General features: G+C 39.9%; 2 non-coding genes across 2 annotated transcripts; both read left to right on the top strand.

Annotated features, from left to right (window-relative positions):
* Positions 1-7,294: 7,294 nt before the first annotated feature.
* Positions 7,295-7,402, top strand: LOC145117830 (small nucleolar RNA R71). The gene has a single exon (XR_013712824.1). It is a non-coding gene; the product is annotated as a small nucleolar RNA R71 (small nucleolar RNA).
* Positions 7,403-18,492: 11,090 nt separating this feature from the next.
* Positions 18,493-18,599, top strand: LOC145117853 (small nucleolar RNA R71). The gene has a single exon (XR_013712847.1). It is a non-coding gene; the product is annotated as a small nucleolar RNA R71 (small nucleolar RNA).
* The last annotated feature ends 1,382 nt before the right edge of the window (positions 18,600-19,981 follow it).

Below are 19,981 nucleotides of genomic sequence, written 5' to 3'. Positions count from 1 at the left end.
CCTCCTTCATTTTTCTTCAGTAAATGACACTCTTTAACCCTCTTTACTAACGGACTCGACATTAAACACAAAACTTTCACATCCTCATCTAGACTCGACTCTCATTTTAGCCTTGACAATTGAGACTCTTGCATACATCCTAGCATCAATCTGAAAAGATAAGAACAACACAAGTGATAGATAGCAATAATCCAAATCCTATTTAAACCTATTACTAGAAGTTCAAAACACAAAACAAATAAAAATAGTTTTTCAAAACAACCAAATAAACCACAAATCATCAATCTTTTCCTTCTTCCTCGTTTCCTCCAGCTCCACTTCCACTAGCTTGGTTTCTTCTTTGAGTTTCCCGCTCTTCCCAACTTGCAACATAGGGATATCAGGGCCCGGGTCTAGGCGCAATGTTCATTTGTTCAAATAAATAAACAAATGATTTGTTGTGGTAGTTCATGCTTCGTCCAAGGTCGTCCTGGTACCTTCTCATTTCCATGTTGTAACAGTCCATTAGTAGCTCCTCTTCCACCGGAATGACTGGTGGGTCTTCACGGACGTGCTCCCTTCTTGGCCTTACCCTCCTTCCCGGCTCTTCCGGTATTAATACTTTATCCGCATTCAGGATCCCAATGTGTCCCCCACCATAATCATCAATGATCCTTGCCCTCCTGAATAAAGTGGTGCTAAAAGGAGGAGAAGGAATCATTGTCAACATTCTTGCCTCCCCTTGGTACAAGATCCCATATGACCTAGCCAGCTTCGTAACAAACATACCACCATTGATTTTTGAAGTGATCCGCTCCTTGACCGCCCCCTCTGCTAAATATTTTGTCAAGCAATATGGCAAATTGCAGAAAACATCGGGAGTGATAATGCTCCACATATAGAAAATATCAAGAGTGGGCACCTTATCATCATCCTTTCGCATATTAATAGTGCTTGCGATAAGACGATGTATCAGGCGATGAATTGGGGAACAGATACTCCCCTCTTGAGCATACGATGGAATGTAAACCCGGTTGGCAAATGTGTACCACCAAGTGGATGCAACCACCTCTTCGGGGAAGTCCTTGTGGCACTGCTCCAGGAATGCTTCAAAGTTTTCGGACATGATCACATGTTGATCATAAATTCCCAATCTCCATGCGAGCTCCGCGATGCTGCATTGGCGCAGCTCCCCTCCAAGACAGAAAGTGATGATGCCCGGATTATAATAATCATTTCCACCTCGGAAGGAGATGGTAGCAAAGAACTCCCAGCATAGTTCCCGATAAACAGGTTCTTGAATCTGGAACAATCGACTCCAACCATCACAAACTATTGTCATCCCATCATTTTGGAATGACTTGAAAAAATAAGGAGTCAACTCTTCCTCCAATCCGGATTGACCCATCCAATACCAGTCGATTGCGTTGGGGACATATATTTCCTTTTCGCTAAGTGTTTCCAGCTTGTTTTTCGCGCGAGCAAGTGAAGATTTGGAGGTTATTCGTGGAAAAGTTAACCATGGGAGGTCCCCATAGCCGCCTCCCCTTGAACTCTGTCCCTGCCTAGACATATTTCCTACAAAACCAAACCAAGAAAACCACAAACAAAACACTGAAAAATTAAAAACATCAAAATTCTGGGCATCTGCATCCTGGACTCGCCGAGTCCACGAACCGACTCGGTGAGCAGGATGAACTGCGCGAGTCTATTCCAGTTTCGGCGAAATCAAATTCTAAAGGTAAAAATTAATGCAGGGGTTTGTCTCGGTATGTTTATTAAGCATAATTGTGCAAAAAAATTCGACTAAAACAACCTAATTCGTCCTAAAAATTAAAACCCTAGAATTGGAGTAAACCCCAAAACCGGGTTTCTCCTAGATTACAGCCATAAAACTGCCCAAGATATGATTTTTAACAAGATGTAGTGTAAAAGATGTTATCTTTTTGGTTGAAGATGCAAGAACTAGCAAGAATTGAAGATGAAGGCTTGAGAGGAGATAATGCTCGACGAGCGGCTGGTGGTTGCGTATGAAGTTGTGATTTACTAATTAGGGTTGAAACCCCTTATTTACAGAATGTGAAAAATAATTTTTTTTTCTCGGGTAATACGTGGACTCGCCGAGTATAAGTTCCTACTCGCCGAGTAGATACGCGAATCCGCGTTTTTTCGGGAATTTCCAAATGGACTCGCCGATTAAATACATAGACTCGACGATTTTTTCATTCTGTTTGATAAAAAACTTTAGTTTTTAAATTTTATGCCACCAACCCCACACTTGAACATTGCTTGCCCTCAAGTAATCATTTTAAGCACAGAAGAAGATTGATAAAAGCAGATTCTAAAAAAAATGAAAGTAAAACGAAAAAAGAAAAGTAAAAGAAAGCAAACTCTAAACTCGGGTTGCCTCCCGGAAGCGCTTCTTTTTAAGGAGTCGTTAGCTGGACTCCTTCCCGCTTTACGTTTCTGTAATTTCTTCCAAATGCATCCCTTCTTCAAGTCCTTCATCTTTTGGGATTCCTTCTTCATATTTCTTCACCCTATGCCCATTAACCTTGAAAGGGGTCCCATCTCTTGATAAAAGCTCAATAGCTCCATGTGGAAAGACTTGTTTCACCACAAAAGGACCATCCCACCGTGTCTTCAGCTTGCCCGGGAAAAGCTTTAAGCTTGAATTGAAAAGTAACACCTTTTGTCCTTCATGAAAGTCCTTATTACCCTTTAATCTTTTGTCATGCCAATTCTTAGTTTTCTCTTTGTATATCAAGGAATTAGTGTAGGCCTCATTTCTAAGCTCTTCAAGGGCATTCATTTGCATCAACCGGTTGGTACGAAGTTCAGCCAACTCAAAATTGCACATCTTTAAAGCCCAATAAGCTTTATGCTCTATTTCAACCGGTAAATGACAATTCTTTCCATAAACTAGCCTATATGGTGTAGTACCAATAGGTGTTTTGAAAGCTGTTCGAAAAGCCCAAAGGGCATCATCAAGTTTATCCGACCATTCCTTTCGATTTCCTCCAACCGATCTTTCCAAAATTCTTTTTAATGCCCGATTTGTCACTTCAGTTTGCCCACTTGTTTGTGGATGATAAGATGTGGAGAACCTATGATGTACTCCATATCTTTTCAACACTTTGGCTAATTGATCATTTGCAAAGTGAGTGCCCCGGTCACTAATAAGAGCTTTAGGAACTCCAAATCTTGAGAATAGCTTTTTTAGAAATCGCACCACCACCCGAGCATCATTAGTAGGTAATGCTTGTGCCTCCGCCCACTTAGATACGTAATCGACCGCCACCAAGATATATTTATTCCCTTTTGACATTGGTAAAGGTCCCATAAAGTCAATCCCCCAAACATCAAATATTTCACAAACTTGAATATTATGTTGGGGCATCTCATTTCGGGATCATATGTTCCCTGCTCGTTGGCATGAATCACATTCCTTGACATATTGAGCAGCATTTTTAAAAATTGTGGGCCAATAAAACCCAATATCAAAAATATTTTTAGCCGTGTAATGTGCTCCATGATGTCCCCCAATGGGCCCGCTATGGCAGTGTTCCAAGATTTCCCGACTTTCTTTCCCGAATACACATCTTCTTATCATTCTGTCTGCACAACTTCAGAAAAGGTATGGCTCGTCCCAAAAGTAGTACTTGATTTCTGAAAAGAACTTCTTCTTTTCTTGGCGGGTTAAATCTTTTGGAATATATTCAGTAGCTAAGTAATTAGCCATATCCGCAAACCATGGCACCTCTCCTGCTATTACTAAAAGATACTCATCGGGAAAATCATCTCCACTCTTGTTGTCTTCCAATTCTTCTAAGTGCGGGTTCTCTAATCTTGATAAATGGTCGGCAGCCACATTCTCCATTCCTTTTTTATCGCGTATTTCAATGTCAAACTCTTGTAGAAGTAAAACCCAACGTATCAACCTTGGTTTAGCATCTTGTTTAGCAAAAAGATACTTAAGGGCAGAATGGTCGGTAAAAACTATTGTGTTTGACAAAACCAAATATGGTCGGAACTTGTCAAAAGAATATACCACCGCTAGTAGCTCCTTCTCGGTAGTAGTGTAGTTCTCTTGCGTTGGGTTCAAGGTCTTGCTTGCATAGTAGATCGGCTGAAAATGCTTGTCAACTCTTTGTCCCAAAACAGCTCCCACCGCAGAGTCACTGGCATCACACATAAGCTCAAAAGGAAGATTCCAATTTGGAGCTATCATGATAGGAGTAGTGGTTAATCTTTCCTTTAATAACTGAAATGCTTCATGATATTCTTTAGAGAAATCGAATGGAGCATCCTTCAAGAGTAATTGAGTCAAAGGCCTTGGGATCTTCGAGAAGTCTTTAATAAAGCGACGATAAAATCCCGCATGGCCAAGAAAACTCCTCACCCCTTTTACATTTTTTGGAGGGGGTAATTTGTCTATTGTGTCAATTTTTGCTCTATCCACTTCAATCCCCATCCTTGAGACCTTGTGTCCTAGCACAATTCCTTCCTTCACCATAAAATGACACTTCTCCCAATTAAGAACAAGGTTAGTCTTCTCACATCTTGCTAGCATGAGATCCAAGTTGGACAAACAATCCTCAAAAGATGACCCAAAAACTGAGAAGTCATCCATGAAAACCTCCATAAATTTCTCGATCATGTCATGAAAGATAGCCATCATGCACCTTTGGAAAGTAGTTGGTGCATTGCATAACCCAAAAGGCATGCGTCTATATGCGAATGTTCCACTTGGACATGTAAATGTGGTCTTTTCTTGATCTTGTGGGTCGATTGGGATTTGAAAGTACCCCAAGAAACCATCGAGAAAACAATAATATAGATGACCGGAAAGCCTTTCTAGCATTTGATCGATAAATGGCAACGGGAAGTGATCCTTACATGTAGCATCATTTAGTTTTTTGTAGTCGATGCAAACACGCCACCCGGTTACTGTTCTTGTTGGAATTAACTCGTTGTCTTCATTAGTAACCACCGTCATTCCTCCCTTCTTTGGTACCACTTGCACCGGACTTACCCATGGGCTATCGGAGATTGAATAAATGATACCCGCGTCTAATAATTTAACCACCTCCTTTTGACAACTTCTTGCATGTTTGGGTTAAGTCTTCTTTGGCGTTGAACTACAGGTTTGGCTCCTTCTTCTAAGTTAATTTTATGAGAACAATAAGTTGGACTAATTCCCTTGATATCGGTGATCTTCCATGCTATGGCACCTTGCCTCTTTCTTAGCACTTCCACAAGGCTTTCTTTTTCATGTTTGGCTAGATCAACAGCTATAATTACTGGTTTTTGTTCTCCATCTTCAAGAAATGCATACTCCAAGTGATTAGGTAGAGCCTTGAGTTCAGATTTTGTGTTTTGAATGTTGAACACGTCGATTCCAATGAGGGGACTCGTCGAGCCCTCAGTGAAATTCGCGATGGATCGGGTTTCTTCGAATGGACTCGTCGAGTCGGTCGAGGCTACTCGGCGAGTCGGGTGTTCTGTACTTCTGATCAGATCATTATATTCAACTTCCTCGAGCAGTCTCTCTATCTCCAGCAGGTCTCTTTCATCATCAGAATCTTCTTCAAGGACGACGGTGGACTTGTTTGGCTCATCGTCATTCCATTCCTCCATTAACTCTTCCAACATATCAATCGAGAATGTCATGTCATCACTATTCCTTGCATGCTTCATGGCTTCATCAACCCCAAAAGTAACTGATTCGTCTCCCACCCGAAGAGTAAGTTTAGAATCTCGCATGTCAACTATAGCACTCGCGATGTTTAGGAAAGGTCTTCGAAGTATGATCGGGACGTGAGGTTCTGCTTCCATATCTAATACTATGAAGTCCGCGGGGAACATGAATTTATTAACTTTAACCAATAGATCTTCGCATATTCCCCTTGGGAATGTGACCGTTTTATTTGCGAGGTGAATTGCCATTCGGAGTGGCCTTGGCTCCGGAAGATCTAATTTCTTGAAGAATGAGTAGGGCATGAGATTTACACTTGCCCCTGAATCAGCCAATGCATAAATGGTAGCTAAGTTTCCGAATTGACAAGGCAAGGTTAAGCTTCCCGGATCACCCTTCTTTTTAGGTAGCTTGTTTAACATGGCAGCTGAAAAGTTCTCATTTAGGACCACCTTCTTCACCTCTTCCATCTTCTTTCTATTAGTTAGAAGCTCCTTGAGGAATTTGGCGTATTTAGGCATTTGTGCTACCGCTTCTATGAATGACATATTAATTTGAAGAGCCTTTATGTGTTCCAGAAACTTCTGGTTGTCAACATCATTCTTTTCTTGTCTAACTCGAGCTGGAAATGGTAGTGGAGGCTGATATGGCTTGACAGGAGGCTTGTTTTTCTGTTCAGGTGGGGGACTCGTCGAGTCCGTAACTTCGACTCGGCGAGTCGGGTCGGGAATTTGTGATTCTTTATGTTCTGCTTGTTCCTCTTGAACCAACTTAGGATCTTCTTGCTGAATAGGGGCTAGAGGAGTTATAATCTTCCCACTCCTAGTTGTCACGATATTTATATGTGCACCTTTTGGGTTACTTTCGGTATTACTAGGAAGTCCACCCGGTCGTCTCTCGTTCACTTGTTGTGCAAGTTGGCCCAACTGTTTTTCTATGTTGAGAATAGATGCTTGTTGATTCCTAAGCAGAGCTTGTTGATCTTTCATCATGATTTGGTGCTCTCTCAACATATTTTGTTGATCTTTGATTGCCACATCGGTATCATTATGTCTTTTCTCAGACGCAGCCACGAATCTTGTGAGCATGTCTTCCAAATCTGATTTCTTTTCATACACCGGTTCCTCCTTTTGATAAAAGCCTCTATCTTTTTGCTTATATTTTTCCTCCCTTGTCTTTTTATACTCTTCATATGGTAGCCATTCTTTCTTGGGTTTTCGCCAATTGTCATCATACCTATCACCACTTGAATAACACACTTGCACTTTCCGGTTCCCGTTCTTATCAAGGTCACAATCTTTAGTAAGGTGGGGCCTTCTACAATTTTCACATCCCACTCTTATGGCATGGATGAATTGGTCCATCTTAGTCATCCTTCGGTCCATGCTTTCCAATTTTGCCATCATTGCTGCCATGTCATCCGTAATAGAATTCACCGCCCCTCGAGTCAAGTCATTCCTTGGGTTGTGATATTCTCTAGAGTGCTTAGAGAATTCTTCAATTTGAGCTTTTATCACTGGGGGTGGTTTCTTTGTGAGTGGTCCTTGCGAGTCAAGGAGTTGCCTGGTTGTCACATTTACTCCATCATAGAAAATGGAGACTTCTTGTTGGCTGTTTAAATCATGATGTGGGCAATTCCTTAGTAAACCCCTTGTATCTTTCACATGCTTCATAAAGTGACTCCCCAGCTTGTTGTTCAAAATTGGCAATAGCTTTCTTCAATTTGGCTATATTTGATGGAGGGTAAAATTGGTCTATAAATTCTTCTTTCATTTTAGTCCAAGTAGTGATGGATCCTGGAGGGAGTGATTCGAGCCCCCTTCTTTCGCGGCTCCCTTGAATGTGACTGGTAGCATCCATAGCAAAACAGTGTTGCGAGCCACATTCGGGACATTGAAGTAGTCGGCTATGTCATTGACATCGTCAAGATGCTTGTATGCGTCTTCATGATCCTTCCCGTAGAATGGGATTTCCTTAAGCTGAGCAAGTATGTGGCCCTTAAGTTCAAAGGTGGCAGTTGCGGGAATCGCGGGTTGTATGAGTCCCGGGTCGGTGTCGTCACGCATCCTTTTCTTCCATTCACCCATGGGAACTTCATCGATGTTAGCCATGGTGTTAGCTAGTTCGCCCTCTATGTTGCTTCCTCCTTCAGATTCGCTTTCTTCTTTTTCGGATTCGTACACGATATCGTCCTTGTTCGGGTCTTCGTCCGCCTCTGAAAAGATGCTGGATTCTCCCACTTTCTTGTCCTTTTTCTTACTAAAAACAGATTTGAGATACTTCAACGGTGAATTCTTCGATGTTGCGGTTTCTCCTACGGTTTTGCCTTTGTTTTTCTTCAAAGTTGCTTCCGGGTCTTCAAGTGGTGGAATCAAAGGTGTACCTGTAAGGTCCTTGATGGAAGGATCTATACCAATGATCATTCAAGCACAAGAAAACAAAGAAGAAATCGAGTAGAAGATTAGATGAAACCGAGCTTGCATACAATAACACACGGAAATTGTCGGATACAACTCGAGAGACCAAAAACAGCAATGAACAACTGTAGATCAACAACCCTGACAAATGTCCTGAAAAGAGCTATATATACTAACTGGACCGAAAGCAGGTTTCGGTCAGGCAGACCGAAAGCTTGTTTTCGGTCACACTCTAACCGAGAACACTGCCTAGACCGAAAACGACAAACACACACAAAAGACTCCAAATTACATTGTCAAATGCCCTAACTCATATATACATTGTTGCCTAGCCCAAACCATATATATTGGCCCTTCAATCTCCCCCTTGGTTTGCGGCTAGCATGAGTTAGTCTTTATTAACCAACATCACATCGGTCCCCTCCATCGATCCACTCCACATTCCCTTTTGGATGATTTCTGCCACCATCGAAGTGAGTTCTTTTGCATTTGTTGCTAGTCTCTCAGAGACAACATCATGATAAGGCCTTGGAGGAGACGATCTTAGGCTAGCAGACGAACCACCAACTTCATGGATAGAGCTGGGACTCTCTTGAATGAGCACAGATGAGGAAGAAGTAAATTTTGTAGATAGAGGAGTCTCTGTGGTTTGAGTTTGATCAGGAAAAATTACTCCCACCCTTGGATCAATTCTGCGTCTCTTTATCGGGGGTTGGGAGGTCAGGACTGTCTGGGAATCACTTGTAACTGGCTCGGATGTAGGAACCACATTATCAAGGGGAGGAATCCATGATGATGTGTCCATTTGAGTTGGAGAATCATCCACTTGAACGGTAACCGGAGGCTTAACTTCTCGATCGTCAGCTTTCTCCCTGATCTCCGGTGTTGAATTGGCACCATCATCGATATCTTTGAAGAAGTCATCGAGGTCTTCATTTGACAATGGGTGCTCAGGTCCAGTAAAATGCACCGAAACATCATCTCTGTCGTAACCGGACAGATCAAGATTCTCATACTCATCCTCTTCTTCTCCTTCGGTCTCAGTAAATTCTTCATACCTGTAGGAAAATCAATTCGATTTGAAGAAATAACACAAAAAAATTTCGGAGATTTAGAGAGGATCTTTGGAGTTTTTGGTCAGAGAAGAGAAAATGAGGAAAGGAACCGAAATCGGTGGAATCTTTTCCCTTATATATCCGGTTCATACCCGGATCCAAACCGGTGGGCTGCACCTCCTTTTAAAATATAAGGCCCAATGCCCAAAACAATTTTAAAAATAAAACTCTTGGAGGATTAATTTCAAAATAAAATAAAATAAATATTCTAAATTTTACCAATCCTAAAAATTTAAAGAATAAAAATAAAAATAATAAAATAAAAAACATTTTCTAAAATTTATCAATCCTAAAAAAATGAAAATAAAATAAAATAAACATACCAAAAATTTTAATTCAAACTAATTTTAATCCTCTATCTTGAAATTGATTAACTTTTTGTGAAATGGGATCAAAGTTGTTAGACAATCATTTTCCATTTATCAGTACCTCTCCTTTCATGAATAGATCTGGTCGATCGCAGGTATTGTGGTCCACTTAAGCACGAAAAATTGTGACAATTTTTAGAAATTCTATCAAGGACAGGACAGATTGATCCTAAGTTACTAGATAAAAATACCTAAGGACCATTTATCTGACGCCGACCAAGGATATTGTTGTCCACCTAAATTGAGCAGGGAGATCTACAGACAATCTATAACTGTTCAATTTTAGTTGTACTAGAACGTGTTTCCCGCTTCCTGATATACCCCAATAATCAAGAACTTCCGAGATACTCCTTACTTTAGGTGAGCAGACAATTATTAGGAGAAAGAATTGATTTAGAGTGCATATGTTGTACACTCAGGTCAGATCTTTCAATCACGCAGAGAGTGAAACATATGACTGACTAGAATTTCAGAGGGATTGAGAAGTAGAAGGTTGCATATGTTGTGTACCAGGTCGGATTGTTAATCACGCAAAGGAGACAGCATATGGCTAACAGATAGGAAGAATTGCATAGATAGAAGATGCAGAGAACTAGAGTTTCATATGCTGCAGTCCAGGCCGGATCTTTCGATCACACAGAGGAGACAACATATGACTAACAGTAGGAAAGAATGAAAATAATTTCTACAGACCTAATTTATCGGAATTCCCCAATCGCCCCGTCAATATCGGAATTAAGGACAAAATCCGTACATTAAGGAAAAGTTAAACCACAGTTCTAGATACGGGTTCTCTTAATGTGACCGGTAGATTCTTATGTATATCTCCCTACTCAACCTACCCAAGCGTCATATTGTCAGGCTAAACGGAACTATCTAGGTCAAGACTTATCAAGTCTCTAGATTCCTTAAGTTCATCTGTACCTAGTCAAGTCCATTAAACTTTTCGTGCCTACCAGCGCATCGAACACAGAGCCTAGACAATTCAGCTTTGGTACCTTACACAGATTCAGATTGCCTGTTATCACTTGTTGATATCACTTCCCAATAATACCTACTAACGAAAAACTATAAGAAAATAAAAGATTAACTTCAAAATGAATCAGTGTAAAATAAACTCAGGAGTATCGAGAAGAAAACTCAAACCGTAATTCACCGATTGAATTTGCATCCAGAAGGTCTGAGAACAGCATGCATAATCTCAGAACAGATCCGAAAATTCTTCATGTCATTAAGCACTAACCCCATTTGTGATCTCTTCCTTTCTTCCTTTCTCGCAAAAGGACACATACTCTCAAACAAAGATCTGAGTGTTGTACAGTTGAGAGATGTCTCCTATCATGTGCCTAGAACAGCCACTACCAACAAACCGAAGTCTAATGATATGCCTCCATAGCTGCTCCGACACAGAGCGGGATTAGTTGGTCTTTGGAACCCAGTCCATTTTGAAACTGGGTTGACCTTTGTCATCCTTGCATAGTACTCTCTCCCATGACATGTCCTGCTTATCACAAACAGAAGATGTAGAAATATTAGAATTGTTAGAAGATTTGGGAGAGTGAGCCTTTGGAACCCATTTATAGTTGGGTTTAATCCATTTCTTTTTCGGTCTGATGGGTGCATTTGAGGATGAACCAACAATAGAACCAACTTGTTGAAGAGAAGTTTGAGGTTGAGGCACTTGAATGTGTTGCATTGAAGGTATAACGTATGACGTAGGATGATGAGTCACATAGGGTTGAACTTGTGGAACATGAGAAACTGGAGGAGCTTGAGGAGTTGAGAAGCTTGAGAAAGCAGTGTTGTTGGTGGTTTGGATCCCAAGATTTGCTGTGGAGTATGAATTGACATGGTTAATCTCCCTCTGCTTGTCATCGAGATCGCAAGCCTTGATGATCGCCATTGTTTCCGCCAAACTCAACCGATTCAAATCTTTGGTCTTTTTAATCACTGAGACATTCATATCCCAGGATTTTGGCAGAGAGTTCAACAACTTCTTGTTGATCTCCGATCTTGTAACCATCACACCAGCAGAGCTCATTTCTGTGGTAAGTGTGATAAACCTTTGCAATTGATTCTCAAGTGTTTCTCCCAAGACATGGTTAAACATATTGAACTTCTGTCGCAACATGTCTTGGCGACTCTGTTTCATGTCTTCATTCCCTTCGTATACTTCGATCAGTGCTTCCCACAAGGCCTTTGCTGATGTATACTCACGGAAACCTTGAGCAATTTCCGGAGATAATGTCATGGTAAGTGTGGCGAGAGCCTTTTCCTGCTCCCCGACTCTCTCAAAATCATCGTCCGTGTAATTTTCAACCTGCTTGTCAGTTATGGTTCCCTCTTCCAATGTGATTGTGATGCGGATTGGACCTCTAAGAATGCTTCGCCATATCTTGAAATCCTTCATTTTGATGTACTTCTCGATCCGATATTTCCATTCTGGAAATCCTTCTGCGGATAAAAGTCATGGAATTCGAGAAGTGGTTCCCATAATGGCATCTAATTCGTGATGAGCTGACATGCTTTGAGATTCCATTTTTGTTTTTGATTTTTGTTGTTTTTGTTTGTTTTTTTTTAATTTTTAATAAAAATTAACTTGAAAAACAAGCAAAAAGGTCAAAGAAAAAGGTTTTCGGTTGAATTGTCTTGACCGAAAACAAGGTTTTCGGTATGATGAAGGGATTCGGTTGAAAGGAAAATAAGGTTTTCGGTTCTGAAGAGAAGAGGTTTTCTGTTTATCAAGGGTTTTCGGTTTATGATGATAAGGGGGGTTTTCGGTTTCTGAAGATTAAGAGGTTTTCGATTTCTGAAGGTTCAGGAGTTTTCGGTTTCTGAAGGATAAAAGGTTTTCTGTTTGTGAAGATCAAGGGTTTTCGGTTTCTGAAGATTCAAAGAAAAAATGATTTTCGGTTGAAGAACTTGAAGTTTTCCGGATGAAGAACAGTTTTCGGTTTCTGAAGAACTTGAAGAACAGTTTTCGGTTTCTGAAGATTGAACCGCAAACTAATAGTTTTCAACGAAAAACTTAGATTTTCGATTCTAAATTGATTTCCACACACTGAAACCTCAAACACAGCCTTCAAACAAGATAGATCTAGACAGAAAACGATTGAATATATGTTTTCGGTTTATGAAGATCCAACCGAAAACAATAAGAATTCAACCGAAAAGTTGAATTCCAAGCTGATTTCAATTCCACACGATGCAGATTGTGATCTGATCTTCAAAAACTCGAGCAAATAGTAAGCTCCTAGATACCGAGAACGTGAAGAACAAAGCTGTGAAAAGCGAGAACTGAAAAACAAGCTTGATTGACACCGGTTTAGCTTTGATACCAACTGTAAGGTCCTTGATGGAAGGATCTATACCAATGATCAATCAAGCACAAGAAAACAAAGAAGAAATCGAGTAGAAGATTAGATGAAACCGAGCTTGCATACAATAACACACGGAAATTGTCGGATACAACTCGGGAGACCGAAAACAGCAATGAACAACTGTAGATCAACAACCCTGACAAATGTCCTGACAAGAGCTATGTATACTAACTGGACCGAAAACAGGTTTCGGTCAGGCAGACCGAAAGCCTGTTTTCGGTCACACTCTAACCGAGAACACTGCCTAGACCGAAAACGACAAACACACACAAAAGACTCCAAATTACATTGTCAAATGCCCTAACTCATCTATACAATGTTGCCTAGCCCAAACCATATATATTGGCCCTTCAGTACCTCCTCCTTTGGTCATAAACAAACTGCAAACAAAACAGAAAACAAGCATAAAAAGAACAAAAATAAACTAAAAACGAAACTGGAAATCAGCTATGGACTCGCCGAGTAGCTTCGAGTGCACTCGGCGAGTTCAAGGCTAAAACAGAAAAAAAAATTAACCAAAAGTCCTAAATCATAAAAACTTAAATCTTATCCTAATAACTAATTTACTAAAGCAGTAACTTTGTGCAAGATGGATCTCACACAAAGGATCGATAATACTAGAAATGAGAATTAATTTTTGAACCGTTCCCCGGCAACGGCGCCAAAAACTTGATGTGTGTAAAACTAACTAGTTTTATCCTACTTTTTAATTATGAATTTGACACACAAAAGGCAGTGGACCTGTCAATTGGTGGTATAAATTAGCAAGCAGGGTATCGAACTCAGGGAACGGAAATTAATCTATCTACTAGAATTATCTAAAACAAATAGTAAAATTGAAGGGTTTTCTCTAGTTTTGCAAGACTAGAAACTTAACTAAAACTTAACTAACACTTAACAGCTAAACAATTAAAATGCAACTAAATTCAATAATAAAGAGGAATTCTGTTTAGGTTCGAATCATTTGATCCTATGGTTGATTTTATGGTAAATATATCGGATTAACTTTTCATTGGCTACCGATTAGGATGATTAGGTTCACGTTCGTTATTGCTAATCCTTAGAAAACAGATTAACTCGAGCAATTGTTAGTTGTCTAAATTAATAAGTTCCCTAGTTAATTAATTCAGGTTAAGTAAGACTTGTAATGGTTAATTAAATTAATAATTCACTTAACCTCTTGTTGATGGTTTATCACACAAGCTCACACATTAATTTACCTATTTTCTAATTAATCCTAGTTTCACATTCGCTATTCCTAGGCATATAACGAAATTCATAAGTTTAAACATGATTCAATCAAAGGTTAAGTAAGAATACACTTGAATTGCCTTTAATCTTCCCAAAATCGAATGCTTAGACTTGATCTTCGAGTTTCTGGGGTTCCAGTAGTGCCTTAATCGCAGCCTAGCCTTCAAGGGTTTTCCCAGAGCTCCTCAATTCGGGATTGTGACTCCTATTTATATTTTTTGGAAAATAGAGTCTACTCGTCGAGTAGACAACCGACTCGCCGAGTCCCTTCGTAGAATCTGTATGCGGCAAGGACTTTGCGTATTGCTTCGTGAACCTTCGTGGGCACTCGTTGAGTAGACGTCCCTACTCGCCGAGTAGCTTCAGAATTTGACTCTTTTCTTCTCTCTTTAGTTCCCGAGCTTCCGATCGCCTCTCCTGCTTCCTTTTTGCTTTCGAGCATATCTTTTGGACTGAAAATACAATTTAAACACTATTAAGTACCTTTTGTCCATTATATGAGACAAAAACAACATATCTTTTGGACTGAAAATACAATTTAAACACTATTAAGTACCTTTTGTCCATTAAATGAGACAAAAACAACATAAAGTATTAAGATAATGCATGAATTATATGACTAAATATGCCCATATCAAAATTCCCCACACTTGACTTTTGCTTGCCCCCAAGCAAAACTGAATTTTAACATACTAATATCATATAAGACAATCCCAATTGAACACAACCATTATGCCAAGACCGCAACGCATGCATTTGTGTCTAAAATTTTTCCTAAGGACCCCCCTCAATTCTAAATACTAACAATCCTCATAAACACTCGCCCACTTCTTTTGAACAATGCTCATTTTATGCATCCCTCCGAATCCATCCACAGACAACCTCCTAACCTCAAGGTATTTTTGGTTGAGCAACCCAAGCATACATAAACTAGACAATTACAACTTTTTGATACCACTATAGAGCTTAATTGGAATTCTTCACTTCTTTGATATTTGATCTTTATTTCTTTGAATTCACCAACTTTTGGTTTTTTGTATCTTCCACTTTTTTTGAATCTTCGGAATTTTGATCTTTTGATCTTCACTTTAATTGCTCCAACATTCTTCAAACCTTTCTTGTAATTCTCTCTTTTTTTTCACATGTAACTCACTTTTTTTTCACTCAAATCCTACATGCTTAAGCAGGGGCGCTCAACTTCAACCTTTATTGATTAAAGATAAAAAATTTCCTGGATACATTTCTGGTACACGATGCTAAACATATTGCATCCCTCAAACTAAGTGAGGTTGTGTTTTTGTCCCATGATTTCACTAGAATAAAGGGGGGCCACAAATGCACTAGAACGTGTATAGGCTCAACTAAACATTTAGGTCTTCAAAGAATCATCAAACACAATACTAGCATGATTCCTAATTGCTTTTTACCAAAGTTTTCTAAATTAAATCTTAGCAATTTTATGCAGAAATTTCAAAATTAACTAAAATTTTAATTAATGTAACCAACCCCTACTCCACAGTTAATTTATGCAATGTCCCCATTGCATGTTATGATTAAAAAAAACAAAGCAACAAAGTAAAGAGGGAATTGGAACAAACTCCCCTGGGATAGTAGGAGCGAGGTCGATGTTCTTCATTCAAAGATCCATCTTCAATTGACTTCAGACATGGGAACAGCTCATCCATGCCTTGGGTGCCAAATCTCGTGTGGTTACGCTCCAAAAAATATGGGAAAGGCTTACGGAAATCTTCAGGAATTAATTTTCAAGAGAATATCATCGAATCATCAGCTTTAGAGGTGAAATGGAAGTTAGTTGTAGCGCAAAACTGGCAAAAGTCGTGAAATTGCACTGCGACACGTCGAGTTCTATTTGTGCACTCGGCGAGTACATCGTTGTGTGATAAAAATAAATCTTATGCTTTGACTCCGTTTCTGCTGGTTTCGGCAACAATAATTTAGTATCCCTCCTTCATTTTTCTTTAATAAATGACACTCTTTAACCCTCTTTACTAACGGACTCGACCTTAAACGCAAAACTTTCACATCCTTATCTAGACTCGACTCTCATTTTAGCCTTGACACTTGAGACTCTTGCACATACATCCTAGCATCAATCTGAAAAGATAAGAACAACACAAGTGATAGATAGCAATAATCCAAATCCTATTTAAACCTATTACTAGAAGTTCAAAACACAAAACAAATAAAAATAGTTTTTCAAAACAACCAAATAAACCACAAATCATCAATCTTTTAATTATTCCTCGTTTCCTCCAGCTCCACTTCCACTAGCTTGGTTTCTTCTTTGACTTTCCCGCTCTTCCCAACTCGCAACATAGGGATATCTCGGCCCGGGTCTAGGCGTAATGTTCATTTGTTCAAATAAATAAACAAATGATTCGTTGTGGTAGTTCATGCTTCGTCCAAGGTCGTCCTGGTACCTTCTCATTTCCATGTTGTACCAGTCCATTAGTAGCTCCTCTTCCACCGGAATGACCGGTGGGTCTTCACGGACGTTCTCCCTTCTTGGCCTTACCCTCCTGCCTGGCTCCTCCGGCATCAATACTTAATCCGCATTCGGGATCCCAATGTGTCCCCCACCATAATGATCAATGATCCTTGCCCTCCTGAATAAAGTGGTGCTAAAAGGAGGAAAAGGAATCATTGTCAACATTCTTGCCTCCCCTTGGTCCAAGATCCCATATGACCTAGCCAACTTTGTAACAAACATACCACTATTGATTTTTGAAGTGATCCGCTCCGGAAGGTCTTCCAAGTATGATATGGACTTGAGGGTCTGCTTCCATATCTAATTCTATGAAGTCCGTGGGGAACACGAATTTATCAACTTTAACCAATAGATCTTCGCATATTCCCCTTGGAATGTGACCGTTTTATTTGCGAGGTGAATTGCCATTTGGATTGGCCTTGGCTCCGGAAGATCTAATTTCTTGAAGAATGAGTAGGGCATGAGATTTACACTTGCCCCTGAATCAGCCAATGCATAAATGGTAGCTAAGTTTCCGAATTGACAAGGCAAGGTTAAGCTTTCCGGATCATCCTTCTTTTTAGGTAGCTTATTTAACATGGCAGCTGAACAGTTCTCATTTAGGACCACCTTCTTCACCTCTTCCACCTTATCTCTATTAATTCGAAGATCCTTGAGGAATTTGGCGTATTTAGGCATTTGTGCTACCGCTTCTATGAATGGCATATTATTTTGAAGAGCCTTTATGTGTTCCAGAAACTTCTGGTTGTCAACATCATTCTTTTCTTGTCTAGCTCGAGCTGGAAATGGCAGTGGAGGCTGATATGGCTTGACAGGAGGCATGTTTTTCTGTTCAGGTGGGGGACTCGTCGAGTCCGTAACTTCGACTCGGCGAGTCGGGTCGGGAATTTGTGATTCTTTATGTTCTGCTTGTTCCTCTTGAACCAACTTAGGATCTTCTTGCTGAATAGGGGCTAGAGGAGTTATAATCTTCCCACTCCTGGTTGTCACGATATTTATATGTGCACCATTTGGGTTACTTTCGGTATTACTAGGAAGTCTACCCGGTCGTCTCTCGTTCACTTGTTGTGCAAGTTGGCCCAGCTATTTTTCTATGTTGAGAATAGTTGATTGTTGATTCCTAAGCAGAGCTTGTTGATCTTTCATCATGATTTGGTGCTCTCTCAACATATTTTTTTAATCTTTGATTGCCACATCGGTATCATTATGCCTTTTCTCAGACGCGGTCATGAATCTTGTGAGCATGTCTTCCAAATCTGATTTCTTTTCATACACCGGTTCCTCCTTTTGATAAAAGCCTCTATCTTTTTGCTTATATTTTTCCTCCCTTGTCTTTTTTATACTCTTCATATGGTAGCCATTCTTTCTTGGGTTTTCGCCAATTGTCATCATACCTATCACCACTTGAATAGCACACTTGCACTTTTCGGTTCCCGTTCTCATCAAGGTCACAAGCTTTAGTAAGGTGGGGCCCTCTACAATTTTCACATCCCACTCTTATGGCATGGATGGATTGGTCCATATTACTCATCCTTCGGTCCATGCTTTCCAATTTTTCCATCATTGCTGCCATGTCATTCGTAATAGAAATCACCGCCCCTCGAGTCAAGTCATTCCTTGGGTTGTGATATTCTCTAAAGTGCTTAGAGAATTCTTCAATTAGAGCCTTTATCACTGGGGGTGGTTTCTTTGTGAGTGGTCCTTGCGAGTCAAGGAGTAGCCTGGTTGTCACATTTACTCCATCATAGAAAATGGAGACTTCTTGTTGGCTGTTTAGATCATGATGTGGGCAATTCCTTAGTAAACCCCTTTATCTTTCCCATGCTTCATAAAGTGACTCCCCAGCTTGTTGTTCAAAATTGGCAATGGCTTTCTTCAATTTGGCTATATTTGATGGAGGGAAAAATTGGTCTATAAATTCTTCTTTCATTTTAGTCCAAGTAGTGATGGATCCTGGAGGGAGTGATTTCAGCCCCCTTCTTTCGCGGCTCCCTTGAATGTGACTGGTAGCATACATAGCAAAACAGTGTCGCGAGCCACATTAGGGACATTGAAGTAGTCGGCTATGTCATTGACATCGTCAAGATGCTTGTATGCGTCTTCATGATCCTTCCCGTAGAATGGGATTTCCTTAAGCTGAGCAAGTATGTGGCCCTTAAGTTCAAAGGTGGCAGTAGCGGGAATCGCGGGTTGTATGAGTCCCGGGTCGGTGTCGTCACGCATCCTTTTCTTCCATTCACCCATGGGAACTTCATCGATGTTAGCCATGGTGTTAGCTAGTTCGCCCTCTATGTCACTTCCTCCTTCAGATTCGTTTTCTTCTTTTTCGGATTCGTATACGATATCGTCCTTGTTCGGGTCTTCGTCCGCCTCTGAAAAGATGTTGGATTCTCCCACTTTCTTGTCCTTTTTCTTAATAAAAACATATTTGAGATACTTCAACGGTGAATTCTTCGATGTTGCGGTTTCTCCTACGGTTTTGCCTTTGTTTTTCTTCAAAGTTGCTTCCGGGTCTTCAAGTGGTGGAATCAAAGGTGTACCTCCTCCTCTGGTCATAAACGAACTGCAAACAAAACAGAAAACACGCATAAAAAGAACAAAAATAAACTAAAAACGAAACTGGAAATCAGCTATGGACTCGCCGAGTAGGTTCGAGTGCACTCGGCGAGTTCAAGGCTAAAACAGAAAAAAAAAATTAACCAAAAGTCCTAAATCATAAAAACTTAAATCTTATCCTAATAACTAATTTACTAAAGCAGTAACTTTTTGCAAGATGGATCTCACACAAAGGATCGATAATACTAGAAATTAGAATTAATTTTTGAACCGTTCCCCGGCAACGGCGCCAAAAACTTGATGTGTGTAAAACTAACTAGTTTTATCCTACTTTTTAATTATGAATTTGACACACAAAAGGCAGTGGACCTGTCAATTGGTGGTATAAATTAGCAAGCAGGGTATCGAACTCAGGGAACGGAAATTAATCTATCTACTAGAATTATCTAAAACAAATAGTAAAATTGAAGGGTTTTCTCTAGTTTTGCAAGACTAGAAACATAACTAAAACTTAACTAACACTTAACAGCTAAACAATTAAAATGCAACTAAATTCAATAATAAAGAGGAATTCACGTTCGTTATTGCTAATCCTTAGAAAACAGATTAACTCGAGCAATGGTCAGTTGTCTAAATTAATAAGTTCCCTAGTTAATTAATTCAGGTTAAGTAAGACTTGTAATGGTTAATTAAATTAATAATTCACTT

Source organism: Lactuca virosa, chromosome 5, assembly GCF_052849685.1.
Source record: "Lactuca virosa cultivar CGN04683 chromosome 5, Lactuca_virosa_CGN04683_v6, whole genome shotgun sequence".
NCBI classification, from domain to species: Eukaryota; Viridiplantae; Streptophyta; class Magnoliopsida; order Asterales; family Asteraceae; genus Lactuca; species Lactuca virosa.
This window is presented reverse-complemented; position numbering and strand designations above follow the sequence as displayed.